This window comes from Cibotium barometz, chromosome 56, assembly GCF_041138505.1.
Source record: "Cibotium barometz isolate CiBa-2024 chromosome 56, ASM4113850v1, whole genome shotgun sequence".
Taxonomy (NCBI): domain Eukaryota; kingdom Viridiplantae; phylum Streptophyta; class Polypodiopsida; order Cyatheales; family Cibotiaceae; genus Cibotium; species Cibotium barometz.
In genome coordinates this window covers 5,447,436-5,468,980 of record NC_141101.1, presented here as the reverse complement: position 1 = coordinate 5,468,980, position 21,545 = coordinate 5,447,436, and the positions used below count along the sequence as shown (strand labels likewise).

The following is a 21,545-nucleotide window of genomic DNA, read 5'->3' as shown; positions in this document are numbered from 1 at the left end:
CCTGCAAAGTGTATGAAAAATAACACAGAGTAGAGAATAGAGTGTTACTGGCACGAAAGTATGATGGTCGATGTTTGAAGAAATTGTAGATGTTGCTGCACACCAAATCTTTGGTGGCTGCACAGCCCAAACACCCAAAATCGAGCAAAACCAATCTAAAATGATGCCTCTCTAGAACGTTTGCGAAAACCTTACGGTTCCCAAAACACACCCGAAGCACGCTCGAATCATGCCATGAACCTCGAAAACGTTGCATACTTTGTACAACACACTACAGTATATACCTTCTTCTCCTAAGAGGGTATCTCAATCAGAGACAGAAAAACAAGGTTGTGAGGAGGGAGGTAGACTACTAGATCAAGTGTCAAGGAAGCTAGCTCTTATACCAATTATTGGAATTAGGATTATGGTTGTAACAATGCACACACACAAGATTGAGAATCTTGAGAGCACACAAACTCACTAGATTAGAATGAACAAATGTGTGCTAGATACAAAAGATAAGTACATACCCCAAAATGAGTAGATAAGAGGGTGTACATATGCACGGGGGAAAAAACCTCCGAGTGAGGGAAAAAGTGCCTCGACGGTCCTAAGTGTGTTCACACACATCACTACCATATAATGCTACACCATTCTAGATGCTTCTCTAGTAGAATTTGGCTTGGAATTATTTATAAGAATATCTAAGGGAGGGTCAAGCTTTCTGATAAATCTTTTCAAAAGAGCAGATTCGTCCATCGTGGGGAAAAACGACACGTACATCTGCTGATGGTACACTTTAATCGACTTCCCTTCTTGGCCAAGCTCTAGGAACTCATTCATTCTATCCTCTTCATAGCGTGAGTGGTGATAGAATCTTTGATAGAAGAAGGTCTCATATCTTCATATCATCCCATCTAAGATAATCCTGATTAAGATGATTAGCTTCCACATGATTCTTCCAACTAGATTGGGCTATCCTAGTAAGCTTTTTATACATGGTAGTGGCCATCTTGTTGCGTCATTATAGCCTACTACGTAGAAATATTCATCCATAGCATGAATCCAATAATTCAGTACAACTTCAACAAAAATTTTCCCTTTACCACTTAATGGGGCAGGTTGCAATTTATACAAGGTTTCACGAATATTATTGTCTAATTCATTAACAAACGGGCACCACATTACTCAGTAGATTTACCTGATGATCAACTCATGGTTGCTCTAAAGAAAAGTTAAATTTGTATACCTATTTAAAAGCTTTAAAATTTTGATAACTTAATAAAGAAAATAATATCTTTATTTCATCAAAAAGCTTTATTATATCACTAGGTATTTCTTAACCCCTAAATAAACATAATTATCTATTTGATCCCACAATCACAAACTTTTGGTGAGAGGTAAACACACCTAGATGATTCAACCTAGATAAATATTCTTCTAAGGTATAATGGCCTCTACCCCACGAGTCTAAACATAATTATCTATTCAATCCCACAATTACAAACTTTTGGTGAGAGGAGAACACACTTAGATGATTCAACCTAGATAAATATTCTTCTAAGGTATACCGGCTTCTACCCCACGAGTCTTATATGTTAGAATTTCATGGTGCTCATGCTAGATCAAAAGATGTAGAGGAGAGAGACTCATAAAATACAAGAAAATGTCTTGCTTATTAAGTTGCTCAAAATACAACTAGGCTTCTTGCTCCATACAAAAATGCCTTCTAGCTCCACCTTTAAATAGGTGAGCTAGTGGACCATAAGTCCATTCGCACGCACACCCTTCTCCTCCCCTTTTACAAAACCTTAGTCTCTTAATACCCCCCTCAATACCAACTATGAAAGAAAATTGGAATAGGTGGTATTGGACCTAGGTTGCCTTTATAACATTAGGCGTACAAGGTTAAGAATATAGGTGTGGTTTCATTGAGATTTAAAACTCAATGGAGTTAGAGGCTGATACAAAGTTAGCCTCTGACTCTTTGTTAGGACATTTAGAAGTGATATGTCCTGTTTGTTTACATTTGTTACAGTTCATTTTGTTGGGATATTTGATCCAACAATTATTTGCCAAACGACCCACCTTTTTGCAATGGACACATCTTACTTTGATCACTTGATGTGACAAAGCTTGTCCGATATTCGATGAAGTTGTTGCATTTGAAGATTCAGCTCCTCCCTTTGGCCTCTTTTCTTCATCAAGACAAGATTGAATGACTCCTTCAAGGGTGGGATTAGGTATGTTCTTCAAGGTGGTGACTAAGGTGGGGTACACCTTCGACTGCTTTTAGCAAAACAGCCAGCAAAACAGCCACTGCATCATCTTCATCCATTCTCACATTCACTGATGCAAGTTGAGCCATAAGGCCCTTCAAGTGAGAGATGAAGGCTCCAATGTCGTCTCCCTCTTTGAGTTCCAAGCTGAAAAATTCAATTTTAAGTGAGATCTTGGAATTCTTACCACATGAGCTCCATAGAGCTTATCAAGCTTTACCCCATTTCTCCTTTGCAGTCTCGGAAGCTGGTCCACATGGTGAATGAGAGCCTCATCAAGATGAAGCATGATGATGGCTTGTGCCCTCTCATCATCTTCAATATCTTTAGCCTTAGTTTGATCAATAACTTTAGTGCCGGAGATGAATGGCCAAAAACCTTTAGACATCATCTTCAATATCTTTAGCCTTAGTTTGATCAATAACCTTAGTGCCGGAGATGAATGGCCAAAAACCTTTAGACATCATCTTCAATATCTTTAGCCTTAGTTTGATCAATAACCTTAGTGCCGGAGATGAATGGCCAAAAACCTTTAGACATCATCTTGTACTTGACAAGGACTTCCCAAGTGTGAAAGCCCTCTCCTTAGAACTTCTTAATTTGGGTGTTGTCCTTTGACATTGGGTATTGAAGGGAATACTAGAGAGTAATGGGCTGATTTATGAAGAAGAAAAAACCAAAAAAATTTGATGTTTTGGCTTAAGTAGAAAGAGAAAGGCTTATGAGAGTGCAACAACCCTTAATCAAGCCAAGGATGTTGCATAAAAAGGAGATTAAGATGGTTAATTTTATGGTTTAGCACTTAGGATTTGTGCATAACCACTAATTCTGATGGGAAGAGCTTCATTAGTGACAATGAACACTTTGTTTAGTGATTAAGATCACCACTTGTTAATCTAGCTTATGAGAATTAATGAGGAATAAACTACTGAATATAGTTATAAAAGTCTAAACGAATAGAGGTCCCCTTATATTGCTTGTGAAGAAGCCTTCTTATAGTAGTATCTCATATGGATTGATACTGAAGTAGCTTATTTCTTAGGAAAATGTTAGGAGAGGCCTTGAGTGAGGTGCTCCACCTATTGTGGTTATCTTTCGCTATCAAATTTACCCTAATTATTGAGGGATTGGGGTCTGGCACATATGATATCAGAGTCTTGTTAATTTAGTAAGGTTGATTAGCTAGCTAGGTCTGGAAAGGAATTTAAGCTTATCAAATTTCCTTCTTTTTTTAGCTGGGTCAACCAATTGTTGCCATGTTTGAGATCACTCGAGTACCAGAGATCATAGAGGACATGGACATGATTGCTGACTCCTTCAAGCATTTTCTCTTATGGGGGATTTGTAGTCTCGACCCACTTTGATACACCATTACATAGACTGATTCTTTTGGACTCCGAAAGATTGATGCTTTCTATGGTACTATGGTAAGAGGGTTCATGCTTACTATAGCCTGACATAATCGAGATTCTAGGAGAATATCACTTTGATGATGGTGCTTATGTGACTGGAGTTGTTTTGATGATGGTGCTTATGTGACTGGAGTTGTTTTGGAGATAGTATTATACACTACCTTGACCCTAAATCATGTACTTTAGTGTAATCTATATAGGCGATGAGAGAAATGTTAACAATCCAAAAATGGGATTGATCATGGTGAAGGACATAGATTAAGCATAAGATTAAGGTGGATTAAACCACACTAAAAACTCCATGAGAAAAAGAGAGAGAGAGATTGCACACTCAACACATCTCTTCTATTCTCATATCACAATGAACCATACAATGTTATAGGCTTTCTAGCCTTATCCCACTTTACACATCATCATCCGTGTGGCACTCCCTTTTCCACTCTTTTGGTCAACACTCACACACCATTCAATATTACATGTGGCATTCCTATCTCACCACAATATCTTGCACCTCTAGGGTGCTTTCCCACATACACACAACACCACGATTACATCTCTCAACACCCCCTCTTAATCGAGGTGTTCCACAACTCACCCATCATCCACCATCACCCATATCAATGTAGCATTGCACAACCGCAATCGCTACCTCTCAACACTCCCCCTCAATGATACATTGGAGTGTCCATCAACCAAACATGTGTGCGTGTGTCTACCATCTTAGACACCAAGTCCATTTTGAGTCGACTCACTCACAGCGGAACCACTGAGTCCGATTTGAACATGGAAGTTCGGGTGGGAACCAACCCATGCGTATGCACCTCACACGTGCATCGCTCTTGCACACATCACGCAACACCAATTTCGAGCTTCTAGGTGAGCTCGGGCAGGGCGACCCTCATACCATGGATGATTACAAAAATTTTTCGTTTTGAGCACGCATGCTCGTGGACGATTAAATCCATCATCATATTTGGGTAAAAAATAAAATTACAAACCCCTTGGTCGCAATCGGGCAGGGGACCCTCGATGTATGTGTAAATATCTTAAAAAAAACTTTGGAAATTGGTTGTGTGTGAATGTGTTCTCATATAATGCCTTTTAAAGGCATGTGAACAAGGCTTATGCTTTTTAAAATAAATGATATGGTGTTGTTTGAATGTACCCTTATTGCCAATAAGGGTTAAATTAATTTTTTTTAAAAAAAATTCTTTGAAATGTCTGCACGATTGCTCTGTGCGTTGAATGCGCTTCTGTGCGCCGCGACGAGCCGGTTCTGCAGTCTTAGATTCCCTGACACACACCTAGGGTCTTCTTCTCCTTCCTCTCGATTACTCTTGGGTCGACTCTATGCTGCAGATATTCGCCATAGCCACAGCTTGAAGCTTTTCTCTGACTGCATCGCCTGACTTCCTGTACTGTGTTCGCCTTCTTCTTTACTGGCTATGATGCCTATGCTTGTGTTGCCTCTCTCTTGCACTAGGTGTAGCTACTGCTTTGCTTGCTCCTGCGCTACTATCGTCATAGCTAGACTTTAGCCTTTTTGCTCATGCTGCTAGCCTTGCTTTCCTCCATAGCTGAAGCCCATGAGCTTTTGCTGCATAACTGCAGCTTGGCCCCTCGCCATGCATTTTACTCGCAAAGGAGGCCGCCCTCTTGCATGTGCGATCTGTCTCCTACTCGCCTTGGGCATACGGAAAAGAGACCATTTCTGCAAGTCTTTCGCCTACTACTGCTATCCGTCTACTGCTTGGTGCTCTTCTTGCCATAGCTTCACCAAAGCTTTCATGGCTTGGTACAACCTCTGCTTCCCATCTACGCTTGTGATGGAAAACTATGTTTTTTTTTTCAAGCGATGATTTGTTACTCCTCTTCCATGTAGTAGCTTCTTTCTGCCTTTGCATAACTCCCATAACAAGCTCCACATGCTTGCCTATTGGCTTCTACACATGTAGCTTGATGTGTGGTTATTTACCTTGAGATCCCAATTGTGCTCCATTTCTTGTTTCAGTCTCTTTGCCTCTTCTAAACCTCTCTCATTGAGGTTTCTCCCATAGCCATCAACATGGCCTTTCATGAGCTCCATATATAGCATGCTCTTCCATATGCATGCCAACATCTTCAAGGGTGCCTCTTCACAAGTTTCCCACATGAAAACATAGGTGCATAACCAGAAAATGAATGCTCCAATAGCATCCACAACCAGCTCATCTTTCATGAGCAAACTCCATGAGCAATGCCCTTCAAGCATGCTCCATTATGAGCTACAAATCTGCCCATCACAGCTTGCCATCACTTGACAAGCATGCACCTCCTCCACTCTTTGCTCTTTGCCCAAGTGCAAGAGCCATAGGATTCACAAATCCCAACATCCAGCAACCCTTCAACATTGAGCATTTTTCCATGCTCAAACACAAAACTTTGAGGCAAAACTTCACAAAACCAACCTTCTTGAGACACCTTTGTCTCCTTGGCAGCTTCCTTATTGACACCGAAGACTCCATAGTCATCATACTTGCTGAAATCTCCATTTTCAGCTTCTTTGATGATGAGCAAGCTCTCCATGTTGCAAACTCTCATTTACAACTCTCTTGGGTAGCTTCTATGCAACCTCCTTGTTGCAAATCTCCTCTCAAACTTGAGAATGGTAGCTCCAAATCTCTCTCAAATCCTCACAAATGCAAATCCAAATGATAATATGAGTGTGCATAATTTTTTTTTCCCATAATAACTAAAAATAATGCTTAATCAAAGAACTCATAACCAAGAAAAACTATACATAAATATTCACCATGACCAAGAGCCCACCCAAGCTCTGATACCATGTTAACAATCCAAAAATGGGATTGATCATGGTGAAGGACATAGATTAAGCATAAGATTAAGGTGGATTAAACCACACTAAAAACTCCATAAGAAAGAGAGAGAGAGATTGCACACCCAACACTTGATCTCTTCTATTCTCATAACACAATGAACCATACAATGATATAGGCTTTCTAGCCTTATCCCACTTTACACATCATCATCGTGTGGCACTCCCTTTTCCACTCTTTTGGTCAACACTCACACACCATTCAATATTACATGTGGCATTCCTATCTCACCACAATATCTTGCACCTTTAGGGTGCTTTCCCACATACACACAACACCACGATTACATCTCTCAACAAGAAATAACTCCAAGAATTTACCTAGATATTAGAAAATAGGATTTGTAGGAGAATGGAGTAGTTATTTTTATTAAATCGAGGAGTATGATACTACAAGTTAAGAGCCTAGGGAAGCCATTTGTTAATCTAGCTGATGAGAATTAATGAGGAATAAACTATTCAATCAGTCATAAAAGTCTAAACGAATAGAGGAATCCCCATATATTTCTTGTGAAGAAGCCTTCTTATAGTAGTATCTCATACGGATTGATACTGAAGTAGCTTATTCCTTGGGACAATGTTAGGAGAGGCCTTGACTGAGGTGCTCCACCCATTATGGTTATTATTGACTGTGGTGCTCCACCCATTGTGGTTATTATTCCTTGGGACAATGTTAGGAGAGGCCTTGATTGAGGTGCTCCACCCATTGTGGTTATTATTCCTTGGTTAGGAGAGGCCTTGACTGAGGTGCTCCACCCATTGTGGTTATTTTTTACTGTCAAGTTTACCCTTATTATTGAGGGATCGAGGTCTTTCACAAACTGAAGTCTTGTTAATTTAGTAGGGTTGATTAGCTAGCTAGGTTTAGAAAGGAATTTAAGTTTATCCAATTTCCTTCTTTTTCTAGCTGGGTCAGCCAATTGCCATATTTGAGATCACTTGAGTACTAGAGATCATAGAGGACATGGACATGATTGTTGACTCCTTCGAGCATCTTCGCTCATGGGATCCATAGTCTCAACCCACTTTGATACACCATTACATAGATTGATTGGACTCTGAAAAATTGATGCTTTCTATGGTGCTATGGTGAGAGGGTTCATGCTTACTATAGCCTGATATAATCAAGATTTTGGGAGAATATCACTCTGATGATGATGCTTATGTGATTGGATTTGTTTTGGAGATAGTATTATACATTACCTTGACCCTAAATCGTGTACTTCAGCATAATCTATATAGGCTGCTTAGAGATTACATACTAGGGCCCTATATAGGATTGTGATTCTTGAGGAGGATTCTGAGTTCATATGCATATGGCTAGAGTTTTTATTGTAATAAACTTATATATATATATATAGATAGATAGATAGAGAGAGAGAGAGAGAGAGAGAGAGAGAGTTTGTGTCTGTAAATTATCTTCTATCTTGTTTTCAAGTTTTCTTCTTTTGGAAATGTTTAATTAAGCAGAGTAAAATTACAGAATGGCACAACGACATTTAGCATTTAACCATGAATATGAAGTTATGAGGATTGCATTTCAGTACATAACAAGAGAAAAGGAAATAATGACTACCTATTATCTTGAGTTTAAAGAGTATTATTTTGGCTAGCCATATCATGAACTTCTTATGTGACCACATCACTTTTAGAAATCGATTTAAATTTCCTTCCATTTTATGCTTCTTCAAGTATGAGCTTAGCTATTATCATGAAAAAGCTTGGATTAGTTCAAGAATATCAAATCACAGGCTGAATCCAATATTCCCTAGATGAATATATATCTAGGTTAAACCACCTTAGTTTATATCTCCCTTAGAGGAAGTTCATAATTGTAGGGAACTCTAGACACCTTGGTATATTTGGATTGTAAGGCTCAGCTCTAAACCAATGTAATAATTTTCAAAGTAATAGAAATATATTTTACAAAGAGAGATTTTTTTGAAGTGTGAAAAGGGCTTGTCCTTTCTTAGATGATGAAAGATACACTTAATTTTTAGGAATCATGCCTGGTCATATAGTTAAAGAAGTGTTGGATAATGATGTAAAAGAGGTATTACACAAATCTTAGCTTGGTAATTTTTGAGGAGAAGGTAAAAATTTGGGCAAAGAACCTTAACCCTCGATGGAAGCCATGGATGAGTATTTTGATGTGGTTGGGTATAAACAAAAAGAGTAAGATAGCTCTTGACCGTTTAAAGATTACTAGAAGTGCCAAGATGGCATGGAGTATTTTGATGTGGTTGGGTATAAACAAAAAGAGTATTTTGATGTGGTTGGGTATTTTGATGTGGTTGGGTATAAACAAAAAGAGTAAGATAGCTCTTGACCGTTTAAAGATTACTAGAAGTGCCAGGATGGCATGGAGGAATTTTTTTTAATTTAAATCATTATGATCACAATCAGTTATGATTGGAAAGATCACAATCAATTATGATGGAAACATATGAAGCTAAAGATTTTATCCACCAAGGTCCCAACATGATAAGATGGACGAGTTTATGGAGATATTTTGCATAGGAAGGAAGAACTTTAGACAACTACCATCAAGTTTTTGTTGGACTTCTCAGGTTTTTCCCTCCAATGGGTGAGACCACATTACTAAACAGATTTGTCTGAAAGTTGAACCCACCCTTGAACGGTCTTGGGAAGAATGCAAAGCCATTATCTATTTCTAAAGCTGTTTCAATGGTTGAAGATTTTATAAAGGCTTTCCTTGACATCAATGCAAGGAAGAATGCCAAGGGACCTATGAATAATAAGAAGTCTTTTAGTGTTAGCATATAGTGCCCCTCTCCCACCTAGGCTGAAGAAAAGTCATGCCAAAACCAATTTCAAAATCAAGATATGGGAAGGAATGGACCAAGATAGAGGCCTTTCTCACAAACACTAGAGAATTAAAGAGGAGCTTACTCACGACTTTCTTATATGATTAATCAGCGTAGATAACTATCTAATGAGAATATACGTTTCAGATGTCAGTAGACATGACATCACATGAATGATTGCATGAATCCACCTGACAAATTTCTTCAATATAGAATAGTCAAAAATCTTTTTCTCAACCTCGGAAAATTTCTAGGGGAAGGACTCTAGCACGATCTATGGCTTCTAGAACTTTTACTATTGTTGATGAGGTCAAACTTAAAAAAAGATGTGTTCATGCAGTAGTAGAACACTAGGGACAAAACCAATATTTTTTAGTAATTTAGACACTATGGACCGACCATTGTATATTAGGAGAGTACTTTCCCTTATAGTATGTACTCTTATCTCTTTATGTTAATGGTTGTAGAGAAGAGAATAAAATTTAGCCATGTATGTTATAGTAGGAGAGTACTTTTCCTTATATAGTAGGAGAGTACTCTCCTACTATGTAGGTTATAGTAGGAGAGTAATTTTCCTTATAGTATGTACTCTTATATCTTTATGTTAATGGTTGTAGAGAAGAGAAGAAGACAGAAGAAAATTTAGCCATCTGTCTCTCTCTTATGTCTTGTTCTCTCTTAGGTGTGTGTGTTTGCTTACAAGGAACTTTCCCTTATAGTATGTACTCTTATCTCTTTATGTTAATGGTTGTAGAGAAGAGAAGAAGATAGAAGATAATTTAGCCATCCATCTCTCTCTTATGTCTTTCTCTCTCTTGTGTGTGTACGTGCTTTCTTGCAAGGAACTCAAGCTCTCCCTCTTACTTATAAAACTTCATTGTCTAGTGCTCAATAAATTTATCTTTATTACATATACAACTAGTTGCATAAACCTTGTGACTTTGTGTTTAATATCATCAAAATACTTACAAATTTTGTCAAAAATATATAAGTTGAAGATCAATCATCTCCAAACCAAACCATTGGCACGATGATTTTACATGATTACATACTTTAAATTCTTTCACTTGAGGTTTATAAAGTGGATTAAGCAAGCTCTACCAAGTTCTTAAAATCCTATAAGGGTATAAATTGGAAGGATATTGTTTAGTAATTTGATTTTGTGGCATCTTTAAAGAGGGTTCGTTTGTTTCTATACTTGGGGCTAACAAATTTGGTTTCATAGTTGGGTGATGGGTGGAGTATACATGATATGGCAATTGTGTGCATGTGTGGTGCATGCATGTCATACATAAGATTATGTGTATGCATGTTTCTCTTCTTATTAATCAGCCAACATGCATACATAAGATGACGTGTATGCATGTTTCGCTACTTGTTGATGTAGCCAAATAATTATGATGAGGTAGCTTTAGCGATGTTATAAAAGAAGCTTTATGCTTTTATTGTGAATGACACTTTAAGAGGCATGTCCCATCTCTTTGAAGATGGAAGTAGCAACACCAACATATCTAAATGAATATAATCCCTTCTTTAGAGTGCTATAATGAAGGTGTGTGGTGGATAGTCTTGGCACAATAAAAGGTTGCATCAATTTTTGAGAGCTTGTACTTATGAGTATAATCTTAGAGTTTTGTGCCAAACCCATTTAGAGAAGGAGACATACATGCTAATAATGTTGTGTGGAACTTATTGTGGATGGGGTGTGGTCACTGATACTACAAGGATGTGATGGAGTTGGAGGCAAAAAAACAATATCATCAAAAAATGATGTAAGATGAACAATCACGTGATTGGGGTCTACCCATCTAGTATGGAGGCAAACTGTGGCCATCCATTAGATGTCTTTAAAATGAGAATAGTTGATGTAAGATAAACAATCACATGATTGGGGTCTAACCCATTTAGCATGGAGGTAAACTATGCCAATGATGTGGTCATCTATTAGATGCCTTTAAAATGAGACTAGTTGGCAATGTTGTAACTCTGTAATGATATTAAAATCCCAAAATGGTCATATGGGATAGCTTCACAAATTTCCCCCAATGACACCCACCATCAAGGACCATACTATGCTATTGATGTGTAAATGCCTTTGTGATGAGACTAAATGAATGGATGGGACATTACCAACAATATGAGAAGTGTTGCCCAAAATGTCGAAATAGATGATACTCTAACGAGTTACGCCTAAGGACACCCAGCCAATACATACCAATGATGTAAATATATTTGAAGTGAGTTTAGTTAGGTACGAGAAGCAATACGGATGATACTCTAACAAGTTATGCCTAAGGACACCCAACCAGTACATGCCAATGACGTGGATACATTTGAAGTGAGACTAGTTGGGTATGAGAAGCAATGCAGATGATGTTCATTCTTGAGGGGTAAAATAAAAAAATGCCAAATTGTAGGGTGATACACTCATAATTTTCTCAGAAGGGCTCTTAAGAACCAATCTAGGCCAATGATGTTCTCATCCATCAAGATGTGCACGACATTATCGATGCCATGAGAGGGGATGTGATAGCGTTGGTGCTAGACGAATAAAAGCCCAAAATGTCAAAATGTCGAAATGGGTATCCTTAGAACACTCACCTTAAAGGACTAATCCGTGCAAATGAGGTGGGTATCCATCAAATGCCTTTGAATGAGATTGATTGCATGATGGGATGTTGCCAATGTTGTGAGAGGCAATGTGGGTGCTATTGTTTGGTGCTTGAGGAGTGAAAGCCCAAATTGCCAAATGGGCAAATACCCTCATAGTTTACCCCTAAAGACGCTCACCCTTAATGAGCAATCCATGCTTATAATTTGGTCATCATGCTACGATTTGCTAGACGAGATTGGCCTTTGTTGATGCTTGAGAGGGAATGTGATGGACTTGGTGCTTGAGAGGTTAAAGCCCAAAATGCCAAAATGGCGTAGTAGGCCATTGTATATATATGTGAAGAACTACAATATGCCCCTAATGCTTACATCGTGGACCAATCCAAGCCATGCCATTGATATATATGTGAAGAACTACAATCGTGTGTGTGCGCGCGCAGCGGTTTAGGGTTTATGATCTTCGCCTTACAAGTTGCAACGGCTCCGATCGACGGTTGGGTACTACAGGACAGGGTTCTCTGCTGCAGACGTGATGGGATTGCATTGCCGTTGCCGTGAGCCCATCCAGCTCTGTACCGCCTTTCAGGTAGCTTTTGCGCGACATGTAGCTTAGCTTTCTTTTTTCCTGTCAGTTAGGGTAGAATGAAGCTGCTTTGCTGCTACTCCGTCGCAGCAGATGTTTACTTGTTCAGGGCTAGTTCTTGATCAAAAGGGGAGAAATCTCTGCTCTTGGGCGGTGCACATGAGTGTTGAGAAGTCCCTGAAAGGGGAGAAATCTCTGCTCTTGGGCGGTGCACATGAGTGTTGAGAAGTCCCTGATTTGCCAAAGAAAGAAACCTATCGCTGGCTATGAGTCGTTATCTACGCAGGGCGCGCCTGTTATTAAGCCATACTCATAGGGTTTCATCATACCCTGCATTGCTATTGGAGTGCCATGATGCTAGGGCATGTATACCCTCTGTACCCCATGCAGTGCCATCAGTCGCCGTGGCATCATCATCCCTTAGGTATGTCCACACAACATCGTCCCGGAAAGGGGCCGCGTCCAAGCTCAAAGAGGCGCCTGTGGATGCACCCGATGACATTGACCCCACAAAGCCTGCAGATTACAACCCATCCAGCTTTGACCCCACAGAGTCCAGAAGTGCTCCATCTCAGAAGATTCTGCAGATCGTCAATGAGATTGCAAACCTCACCCTCCTGGAGGCCTCTGATCTGTCATACCTTCTGAAGAAAAAGCTAGGGCTACCTGACTCAGCAATGCCATATTATGGAGGTGGCATGGGTGCTGGCATAGGTGTCGCCCAGGCAGGTGGTGCTTCACCAGTTTCAGAAGAAGAGAAGAAACCAGAAAAGACGAACTTTGATGTCAAGCTTGAGAAGTATGAAGCAGCTGCAAAGATCAAGGTCATCAAAGAGGTCCGGACTTTTACTTCTCTTGGTCTAAAGGAAGCTAAGGAGATGGTGGAAAAGCTGCCAGCGGTACTGAAGAAGGGTGTAGGTAAGGAAGAGGCTGAGCAAATGATTGAGAAACTCAAAGCCGTTGGTGCCACAGCAGTGCTAGAGTGACATGGCATCAGTAGAGGAGCATTGTGCAACCACCTAAATTTTCCTGGGTGTCTAGGATAGAGTGGGTAGTTGTCATTTGATCATGCCATTTTGGTTGTTTTTTTAGATGGTTGATGCAAAATTTCTGCTCATTGTAATGAGCAGTTTTCACTCATTCAAATGCGTCCTTTTGGCTGGTTACAAAGCAATGTGGATGTTCTCAGTTCTTTGGCGTAATAGGGCAAGCTTAGCGATTTGACTCATGAATGCAGTTTTGCCTTACAGATGGCAATAATTTTGGGCTCTATTGCAGGAGTCCTTTTGCTACTACTGACTGTGGTAAAGGTTTTGAGCATGTAGCAGAGCAGCTCATGGACGGAGTTGGAATTCCAAGTTTTGATAGAATGCTTCTTTTATCTTGTGGATGTCATAGTCATAGGTGAGTTTTTGCGTGTGACGAGAATGAGAATCAGTGTGATGTTCTGCAACATCCTGGCTAATTTTTGTCAATAAGTTATGCCTAGTTGCTTTAACAGGCTTTTTCTGCATCATCTCATTCTTGTCATGCATAAGCCTTAGTTCCTTAAGAATTTTCATTTGGAGGGGTTAATGTGCTTGTATGGGGTATCAGTGAGAGTGTTTTTGTGTAAGCAGTGACACATTCATATTTCAGTAAAGTGAAGGCTTTTGAAATGATGGTTTTTACGAGTGAGGATTATTGATCTTCAACAGTACATGGAGTTTTTGCATTTAGATTTTACCAAGCATTTTTGCTTTTGTTTCAATTAAGTCCCCCTCCCCACCCCCACCCCTCGGCCCTTACTCTCTGGGCTGCTATAATTTCACCAATGGTGAGTCACTTAACCTTGTAGCTCACATATGGGTGGGGCCACAATTGCAGGCCAGGTGGTTGTCCAGCTTTAACCAAGCTGTGGTGTTCCAAGTTACCCTTGTAGCTCACATATGGGTGGGGCCATAATCAGAGGGCAGGTGGTTGTCCAGGTTTAACCAAGCTGTGGTGGTCCAAGTCTAACCCTTTTCCCTCCACCATAGGGTATATAAATGTCTTAGGCTCAATACACAAATTTCAGTTGACCAAAGGTGTCTAGTGATTTGGCAACTTCTGAAATGTGGAAAATGTTGGCCGAGCAAGTTCTGGTTTCGCAAACAAATGGTGTGTACAGCAGCCCCTGGATTCTGCTATGAGTGCCCGACTTTTTTGATTTGGGTACACGGCACTCAAAGTGTGGATGTGAGGAAGTATTGGCTCCATCGTGAATTGTACCCTCTTCCACCACCAACAGAACCCCGCCGAGTTGCAGCATGTATCGGACAATAGCAGCCAGGCTTCTGCCCCTTTGAATGAGCTGCATGCTGACCAGCCCCCTTCCTGCAATAGTATGTGGGAGTTGTGCCTTATGCAGGCCTTGTCATCCCTGTAGTGTGCAAGTGCACAGTGCCTCATAAGTCTGTTGAAGTGGGTTTGCCCATTAATCTTAACAATGTTGTGTATGGATAGGCCCCTCTGTCAATATGCAAGAGAAATGTGTGGATCCGTTTGCATCTTTTGCAGTTATCTTTCGGTTCCTAGGGTTTGTGAATGAAGAAATCTGGTGCTGTTTGTGACTAGGTATGCTAGAATACCAGCTTTCCCTTTATCTATTTCTTTTGATGAAGATGTTAGAAAGCTCAGAACAAGTGTGTACAGGTGCAGAGATACAGGTTGTACCAGAGGATTCCTAGGCTGTCTATGCCTTCCTCATGAAACAGTTGGAATGTCAAATGAGCCCAATAATACCGGAAGAAGGAAGAGAAAATAAAGGCAAATAATGTCAATCCTCCTGAAGGGTCTGGGCAGCTTGTTTTGAATCAGTATTGGTGTTGATAACATGAATGCAGTCTTCTCTTGTCTCTTTCTTTCAGTGTGAAAGAAAAAAATGTAGCCAACGTGTTCAGTGAGCTTTCTTGTCCTCTTTCTTTCACTATGAAAGAATGAAATGTAGTTAATGTGTGCCATGAGCTTTCTCGTTGGATAAAAGGATCTCTGAGTTCCAGGGTTGACTGCAGGCCGCCTCTGTAAAGACATAATTGGAGCGCTCAATGATCCATCATGACAAAGACCTTAATGCCTTGAAAATTCTTTCAACTCATCTGAAATACATGTTAAGCTTTGTGTGAATGAAATCCATTTCACCATATGAATGGATTTCCACGTGAGACACTATATTGTGAGTAGGATTAATGGTAATTATCTTAAGTGCATTATGACATATATCTGAAGATTCTTGAGACTATTGATCTTGCCATGAGCTTCCAAGTTTAATTTTCCACACTTGTTTCAACATGAGCTTTGCATGTATGCCTGATTGCCTGAAAGCTTTGGGTTCCCTTAAACTGATAATCTTGAAGGGAGTCCCTTGGTCGCATAGGATGATTGATTGAGCTCTATACATGATGTCCTTGGATACCCAACCAACAAAATTGCCAAATTTGGTTACGTTTATTTTCTCCTCCCTAATCATGATATCTTTCCCTCTTACATTTGATTTAACCGCAGTATTATTAGTTAAGAATGTTGAGGGCCATTTATTCATGTACATCATTCATCATCACTTCATTGGTATTGTTGGGTGCCTTCATGTGTTGGGATCTCTTTTCAAACATCTGTTTTGTCTAAAATTTGATGCTTATCTTAATGTTCCTCTTTGGTCCTCATCTGATGTTGAAATTGTGATCTTCTAATCTTGCATTGATGAAGGAGAGTAAGCTCTCCTTCGAGTAAAGTGTGTTCATGGTTGAGAAGTTAAGGTCTAATTTAATGTGTCTAGGATGGTTCCACATATTAGAATATAAATGGCAATACTGTGGTCAAATATGATGACTAGAGGTGGATTAGTGATCTACATCAACCAAAGATGGGTTTTCAGCGATGACAAAGATTAAAACCCAACACCATGATGGAAATCTGTTTTTGCGTTGAAGCTTCATTAAAACATATATTTGTAATATTAGGCACTTGTGGTGGCACAAACTAGCTTATGTCCAAAAATATGCCTATGCCTTATTTGTTGAATTAGGACACCTTAGAGGATAAGGAGTTCAAGGCTAGACTAGGGAATAAGTTAGTTATGGGTGGTGGATTAAAAGCGGTGGACTTGTGTGAATGTCACACTTTTGAGCTTGAGAGCTCTGTTTCTCTTCTCTCTTATTGTTCGTGTTTTTCATGCTTTCTTGTACTCTCATATGTACATGGTACTTGTGAGCTTATAGGGTTTCATTGTACGTCATGTGTGTGTGGTTTCATTGTACCTCATGTCTATGTGGCTTCTTGATTGATGAAATGATACTAGCTTAAGATACAATATTGGATCAAAGGTTAAATCTCATGGTGATTTGGTTGATGAGTTCAAGAAGAAAGAAACTAAAAGAAGGTGAAAAAGGGTAGATTCCCATGTCACACAGTTGATTAAAAGACTTTAGATAAAATTTAGGTAATGTAATGGAGGGAATAATGGAGTAAATTGTTGGATGTGGTGATGCTTTTGTAAGAGCCAAAAATCGATCTAACTCTTCGCTCATTTGTGATTGAGTTTGCAATGAAATTTGAGTCTATTATATTTCTTATCAATGCAATTAAGTGTAGATCTTTTCAACTGTCCAATTACTAGTTTTTGCATTTGCTTTGAGTCTCCTTAGATCCAAGTTTCAACTTGGTATCCAAGTCTCGTTTTATGAGGTTTACTGTCCTAATTAGCTCATTAAATGATGGTATGTGGATGGTTCTATTATTTTGGAGTTTCTCTTACGAAGCACACCTAATCATTGTAATTACCATGTGCTTATTGTTGAATACAGAAAGTCTAAGGACTTTGTGAACATACTCAATTAAGACTAGTAATAGAGGTAGGATTATTTTTAAGTTTGGCCGGCCTAGGATTAGGGCAATTCAAGTGAGTCATGAGGACCCTCTTAAGGGTTTTGAAAAATATGCTCTCCTCCAATGAGAGAAAGGCATTTCTCACTTTATCAAAAAGAGAATTAAAAATGACTCATGAAAAGACACTTCTTGGGTTCTAAAATAATCAAAGTGATGGCAATATATAGTTAAAAAGATATTATGCTAGATATGCACTTGCAAGGTTGCTGATGTAGTTAAGGGGTGATGCAAGAAAAAGTGCAACTGCAAAGACATGGCGCATCATTAATGCACTTGTCTTCAAGCTCTCAAAAATTTCAAGTTTTTCAAAATCCCTCCAATTTCAGTCTCTCGCTTGCTTGATTGCTTCCCTTCCCTCCCTAGCACATTCTCTTCTTTCCATAGTTTTCTTTTACAAAACCTTAAGCTTTCTCGCCCATTCCTAACTTTCTCTACCTCATTATGGGGACTCTGCATAGGTCACTACCAACATAGATGCAATCACCATAGCCAACACATTGGCTGTGCAGAACATTCACTAGCTTCTTTAAAGAAGGAAGGGGAGAAAAGCAAACTCTATTGGTGCACCATGTATAAAAGCAAACTCTATTGGTGCACCATGTATACATGCACAAAGAGCTCTATCTTTGTGAAAGGCCTAAAAGAATCCCTTTGCACATACTTAAATGTAAGTATCATCTTCCCTTCTTCTAAACTTTTAGCTTTTGTTTGTTTTTCTTTTAACTCATATTTATTATCATTGAGAAACACACTATTGAAATAGGACTTTTGTTATTGCGCAGACTTGTATCCTTCATAATATGAGGAGTGGCCACTTGTGGAAAGCATTGTCGGTGTTATCAATATTTACCATTCTTGCATAGGTGAGCCAAAATATTATGATAGGTTACACAATGACCTTTCTAAGTCATGGATTTCTTTTATGATTGCTTCTTTCATGTAAATGGCAATATCTCATGAAGACACCTAGAAAAGCTTCCAGCTTCCTTAGCTTAGATGGTGCTTTTCATAATTTTAATATCAGTAAGGCATTTTGTTGCACAATATTTCATGGGGTATATAAAGGTCTTAAACCTAATAGTACATCAAGGCTTGTGAAGACCAAAGTTTGCATGCCAATTGATATCTTTGTTGCTTTCTGTGTTGTCCCGGTGGCCCCTAATAATATAATGTTTGTATGTAAGAACATAGAGACAAATGCTAGAATTTGGGATAGGAAACTTTTTGATGATAATAATGTGAGGTTGATTCAAAATTAGTGTCTTAAGAAGCTAGAACTTCATACTATCTTTTAATTACAAATGTGACATTTTTTAAATGGAAGGCTACTAGTATCCTTGAACCTTGATGATAGCAATGTTGAGAACAATCTTATTTTTCACATACACACTACAACAATTATGGTCTGACTTTACACAAAGACAAGGTATAACTTTGTTTTCAAGGGTAGGAACTATACAAATTATCAATTTATGCAAAGCATTTCATATATATAAGACTAACTTTTACATAAATGGTGGATGACTTTCAGGTATAAAAGCTCAAAGATAATATATCAGGTACAACTCTATTTGTGTTTGTAGCCTCTGGATCAATTGATTGGCATTCAAGCTCTACTTTTTTCTATCTTAACATCTTTCTTGCCTTCATTTAAGGGACCTACATTAGGAGGTTTCTTTGAAGGCTCATCTTGCCCACCATGGTTGAGAGGCGACTTGGTTTCATGATCCTCCGTTTTTGGGTCTTTTTCTATTTGGTCTCTCTAGTGCCAATTGGGGTCTTGTTAGGTCCCCCAACCTAAAAGGGGAATCCTTAAGATAGTCTACTAAGTCTAAAAAATTTCCTATTCGTCACCTCGACCACGTAGAGATATGAGGATACGATTACTAGGTAATACCTAGTTCTATCGAACACAGGAGGAGCGTGGTCTCCTAAATGATTCTTAGAATCAAATCACCTATAGAGTGATCGACCTATCTTGGGCAACCTCTATTCTTGATTCCTTGAAACAATGCCTTTTTCCCCATCTATGCGAGGCATGATCGGTGACCTAGATTGCCCAGGGACTTACCTGCCTAGCGGCGTAGTGCGATCGATTAATTTTGTTGGAAAGTTACTCGACTAATTGGGTCCACCCGTCCATAGGATGGCGCTGTCTCAGGGCATTCCATCCTCTCACTTTCCATCCAACTCACCCGTCATTTTTTTTTCTAATTAATCCTACCACACTGTGTGACATATATAGACAAGTTCATTTATTAGAAATTCTTACATGATGTTCATTAAAACATCTATTTGACTTAAAAAATGATACATCAATACTAGAAACAAAGAGCTTAATTAAAATTAATTACAAAGGGTAAAACCAACTATAGTTAGATCCATGCTCTCTTATTTCATGTTTTATCCCGCTGATAATCTAGAATTCAGTTTGGCAGTCTCCATAGACTAGGCAATCCCTCTACGGGGCCATACACCTCGTCATTGGTAGCCGCCGTCCGCGAGGACTCAAGCCAGCTTGTTGCCCTTTCAAGCTCCTCAGAGGGATGTCTACACGCTAGGGTGTGCTTATTTACCGCACTAGCCTGGGCCCATAGAACTAGGCAGCATCCATAGTTCTAACCAAAATAGTGAGGTCCAACTTCTCAATGGTATGAGAGTTAACTTGGGCCGACTCCAGGCCTCGCTATTGTCGTCGCCTGTCTTACACAAGCACAGGAATGGGGTCAGCATCAAGGTGGGGAGAAGATGTACCTGTACTTTAATTTAAGCAAGATAGCAACATAATAATTAAATCCAACCTTATAAGGTATGAGAAACCACACTATCTTTTCGAGAAAGTAGCAATTCTACATGAGATTTGATATTTTCAAAAACAAGGAAAAACAAATAGCATCCTTTATCTTTCTTAATTAATGCTAACATTAAGGATTAATCCAAAAACCTTTTTTAAATGCTTTTTAAGCTAACTTGGCCATTTCCTCCATGAGGGACTCCTAAGGGAGGAGTTGGGGCCGCGTTCAAAGCATTCTTTCTTATGTCGTCGTTGTGTATCTTCCCAAGGCAACATTTTGGCATCTTTGAGGAGGAGCCATACTATCCACCCTCTCGTAGCTTGTGCAATTACAAACTCAATGCTCCAGACGGATTACAATTTGGAGTCCATTTTCTCTATTTATGAGCAAAAGACTCTTTCATAGAAACCACCTCTCAAAGCAAAAGACTCTTTCTCTCTTTTATGAGTAAAAGACTCTTTCATAGAAACCACCTCTCAGAGCAAAAGTGTACTTGCTTAAGTCTCTTTATAGGGGGGGAAGAGCAGTGTAGGACATCCCCTCCACAAGACTAGAGGGTTGGCTGTTGAGAGCTTGGCTCAAGAAGGCTACTGGAGAGAGCTTGGCTGGAGAGGGCTGCTGGACAAAGCTTGGTTGTAGAGAGCCGTCGAGGAGAGCCTACACACATAGAGGGTGACTGTAGGGCATAGGGGGTACTATGGGGTTTATATAGGGGTTGGTATAGGTACATGTATGGGTAAGGATAGAGAAGAAAGGAGTGGAAAGGACAGTGTACGGTAAAAGTACGCCGTATGTGGCTGCATGAGTCTGAGGAAAGGGGTGGTACCTGTACACCGGCGGCCAAAGGTGGGGTATGCATGTACCTTCCAGGCTAGTGGCCACATGGGTGTCCACGTGGCGGCCAATGGAGACCATACGCTAGGGTGGCCGGTCTTCGATTATGCAATCGTTTGTATGGGCACCCTAGTATGTGTACGGTCCAAGGAGGCATCTTTTTGGGGTGGGGACCCGTTTTTGGGACGCCGACCTTGTCAACGCGTGTGATAGCTGCCAAATAGTTTTTGGTGAAAATGTCTAGGGTGTTTTCTTGGTCGCAGAGGTACAATCGGTTTGTTAATTGGACACCCGGACATGCATTTATTAAGGTCAAAAGTTTATCGTAATTTAACTAAAAATTTACGTAGAGCCTTATTTCGGTGTTTGTTTTGAGTGCTATAAAATCCAATATTAGGATAAAATTACGCATAAACTTCAAATTTGGACTTGAAATTTTAAG

General features: G+C 39.5%; 1 long non-coding RNA gene across 1 annotated transcript; it reads left to right on the top strand.

Annotated features, from left to right (window-relative positions):
• Window positions 1–12,351: 12,351 nt before the first annotated feature.
• LOC147606825 (uncharacterized) lies at window positions 12,352–15,838 on the top strand. Its single transcript, XR_015264872.1, has 2 exons — window positions 12,352–12,575; window positions 15,605–15,838. It is a non-coding gene; the product is annotated as an uncharacterized LOC147606825 (long non-coding RNA).
• Window positions 15,839–21,545: the final 5,707 nt, after the last annotated feature.